This window comes from Corythoichthys intestinalis, chromosome 10, assembly GCF_030265065.1.
Source record: "Corythoichthys intestinalis isolate RoL2023-P3 chromosome 10, ASM3026506v1, whole genome shotgun sequence".
NCBI lineage: Eukaryota > Metazoa > Chordata > Actinopteri > Syngnathiformes > Syngnathidae > Corythoichthys > Corythoichthys intestinalis.
This window is the reverse complement of record NC_080404.1, coordinates 15,414,739-15,418,770: the sequence shown is the minus strand read 5'-3', so window position 1 is coordinate 15,418,770 and position 4,032 is coordinate 15,414,739.

Genomic DNA, 4,032 nt, shown 5'->3' with positions numbered 1-4,032 from the left:
TTTAAAACGGTGACGGAAAAAACTGAAGTCCATCCGTCATTTTGACAGGTTGCCATTCACACCCCAGACCACAGGGTGGCGAGTGAGCATATTAATTAGCTATTGTCTCTCTTGATGCATGACGTCGTTGGCCTTACTCTGAAAAATGTCAAGGCAACTGAGTGTCCGAAGTTTCTTCAAAAAGCCCCAAAACGACAATGGTGTTGATAAAAGAGGTGAAAAAACAGGGACTGCACAAGCGGGCAAGCAATTCAAGTCCATGCGCACCAGGAGGAAGGTGTGAAACTACGTTCAGGCCACAGCAGGTGAACTGTTCATTTCATTGTTCCATATGCTACATATGGTAGGCTACCTACCTACTGGGGCCAGAGTCAGCTGTTTTTGTCACTGCGGAGAAAAAGTGACATATTCATCTGCTTGATGAGTGATGGCACGGTGTGGATTCTCTGTTAAGCTTGTTCGGACAGAATATTAATTTAAAATGAATGAAAACTAAATACTATTGAATATGTTGAAGCGGTATGCAATGTTAAGAGTCTTGTTAGCTCGAATTGCTGTGTCCAGCCACTGTAGCTCTGGTGCTCTCTGTGAACTCTCTATTCAAGCCGGAACGTGCGCGGCTCTTAAGTGTCTCTGTCACGTGACTGTGTCGTAGCCGCTAACGCGCTCGGCCAAATGGACACACAAGTACGGAAGGTGAATTATGCCAAACAAAGGGTCACCACAATGTCATTATCATCATTTTAAGATTTTAAGTGACGGGTAAAAATAGATTATGACCGGATTTTCATGACCCTGTCAGTCAAAATGACAGACAACGAAAAAGTCTAGCGCAACCTCTGCAAACAAAGAAAAATTGAAGAAAAAAAAAAAAAAAGTTGAAAAGGGTAAATATTTAAATACTTGATGTCTGCGATTTCTGCATTGCAACCCTTGTTATATTACTGTTTCACCCATAAAATCCCCAAAAAGTCCGGTTGTGGCCATTCACTGCTGTGTCTTGACACTCGGTGAGACATGCTACACGGAGTTTTTGGATCAAAACAAGGTAAGTACACGATAATATCTTGTTAAAATCATGGTGTCTTTAATTATGCTCTCACCTCAATTAAGGTTTAGGGTTGTTGTTTTTTTGTTTTTTTTTAAATGCCCTCCTGTTCAAAATTTTTCTTCCTCCAGAAAATTGAGATTTTAATTTTTCCAATTATGTATCACACATGCATTACATGTCATACAGGACAATTTTGAAATTTGACCAAATTGGGGATCTGAGAGCGGAGCTTCAAGTCACCCGAGTGTTTTCCGCCATATGTATATAGTAATTATTGTAAATGTATTTTTTAGATTCATCAATTTTCTTAATTAATAATGGTATGCCGTTAGTATTAATAAACTACATTTATTTTCAAATATTAATAACGTTCACAATGATTATGGAATTACATGTGTATTTTCAAGTATATCCACAGAGTAAACAGACTGGTGCTCCTCATGTTGCCATTTGCCGCCCTCTGTTGGCCATTGTCATAAGCGAACACCAACTATTAGCTTTCACAATGGTATATTTTTTTATATACCGGCAGGGGCGGACTGGTAATCTGTGGCTTCTGGAGGATCATAGGTGCCCTGGACGGCCGGCGGCCCCAATTCATTATACATCACTGTTTTTATCCCCCCTATCCTCTGATCCACAATTCGCATCCAATCCGACAGGTGGCAGCAATGCGCCTGGCTGTTAGAAGAACGAAGAAAGCACAGAGTTGCCTTCATTGGTTCCTTCAACTTCCTTGTGGAAGCAAAATAGCGACGAGCTTGAATGCACAATATGGATGGTGGTGGCAAAAAAAGAAGAGAGATGGGTGGCGCGGAGAAGGTTAGGGAGATAAAAAGAATTAACGAAACTGGAGAGCGAAGCATTTAAATGTCAAAAGTTGACAAATATTTTCACAAGCAGCAGTCTGGCTGCAACGGCCACGTCGGGTAACAACTGCCCAGCCCCCGGCGATGGTGAGAGTGGGAGCGGCAGCCGCTCTGACGTGCAGCCGGTGCAGGGAGAGAGAAAAGAAGAGGGAGGGGGTAATAATAAACTGGTGGAAGTTCCCCAGACAAGCGCAGAGCAAGTAAGTAGGGATGAAGAGGGTTACTTGCTCGGTATACTGGCAATTGTTATCCACCAGGTAGCTACATTTTAAATGAAATAAATGACAATTAAAGGGTTAGTGCCAGCAAGTCCATGTATCTGTTTGAAATCGTGTCAAGTTACAGTATATTAGTCCTACTATCCGTCTTCTAAGAAAAAATATTTTAGCTGTAAAACAACGTATGCACACACACTAGCAATATTAATTCAGAAGGAATATAAAATATTAATGAAATGAATGGTTTTACTTTAAAGTTTAGGTAGCTAAATTGATATGATATATATTTTTAATCATTTATATATCCTTTTGTTTTCAGCTTTGCAGTACTTTGAGCGCTCCAAGTCAGACAGTCACAGTCTAGACACATTTTTTTACTTACCACCCTCAGAAAACACCTGACTGTACAAAGAGTATTCATACGCAAAGATGGCACAGATAGAAAATGGCTAACATACTACGAAGAAAATCATAAACTATATTGTATATGCATAATAATGCAATGTGTAGTTCTTCATAGCCACTTCATTTTTTTTTCTCTCAAAGTGCACGAAATTGATGCATTTTACAATAAAATGTAAAAAAAAAAAAAAAAATTCTCCCAGGGGGGCATGCCCCCGGACCCCCGTAGAGCAGGGGTCCCCAAGCTTTTTTGCACCACACCACGGACCGGTGTTATTTGGGTCTTTTTTTTCAAGGACCGGTGTTCTGACAAATTTTGCAACCCATCAAAAATTGCAACGATGCGGTTCTGCGCATGCACGTAACGTTAAACATAGCCGCAAAATGCGCAAATGCAGCGATTCGAAAGTAAACACTACAAACTTTCTTGAAAGAAAGGAATATTAACTTACGTTTGATTATGGAATGACTTGTAGAAAAGTTCTCCTCAGATTCATCCTGCCATGTAAGCTGCACACAACAGCTGCACACCGCGCTCACCATTAACGACTTCGCCTTGTCGTTAAACATTAATTAAGAAGCCCGCTTCACAAAGATACGATGTTGGAAATTGTAGCAAGGTTTTCAATGCTCTTGTCGCGATGTCAGGATATTCCAGAATGACTTTAATCCAGAACCTCGGTAGCGTTGTTGTCTCAAATGTACGTTTAATAAGGTCGCCGTCATTTGCGATCTCACAAACGGGTCCCGAATCCACTCCTTCGCAGTTCGTGGGTCTTCGAGGTTGTAGGCTTGTCAGGTGCCCTTTTCGCCGTAAAAATATCTCCAAAGACGTCTGTTTTCCAGTTATCTTCGCTCATGTGGGGGCTAATTATTTCCGGGAACAAATGTGCTGCGCCCGCGGCCTAGTAATACGTTATTATCGAGGACAAGCTCACATAGCTATATTATATACACAAACAAGATGTACTGCTAGCAGTCCAATCAATGGACTTCTATGACAAAATTGTAATCTATCCCGTAGTATTATATCTAGAGTAGACAGAGATATTGGTGTTTTAAGCAGGGGCACAGGGTTAATTTGGCCAGAATTCGGTCGTTATTAAATTATTATTTCTGTGCGGCCCGATAGCAACTGCGCCACGGACCGGGGTCCACGGCCCGGCAGATGGGGACCCCTACCCTAGAGGGTCTGTGTTTCCCATCGTACAGCGATTCTTGTGGGCTGGGCTGAGTCAAAGTCCAGGGCTGCTTTTTGGTCCCAGTCCGCCCCTGTATACCGGTATATATAAACTGTATATCACGCAGGAGATTGATTAACAAAGTACACAAAGTTAAAAGAACGAAAGCAAAAGTAAAAACAATGACATTAATCAACGTGCAAAAAAACAAGTGAAATAATTTAAGTGTAGGACTGTAATATGTTTACATGATAAAATAATTTACAGGCACACCTATATGAATTGTGAAAAAGTTTATTTTTGTACCTCAA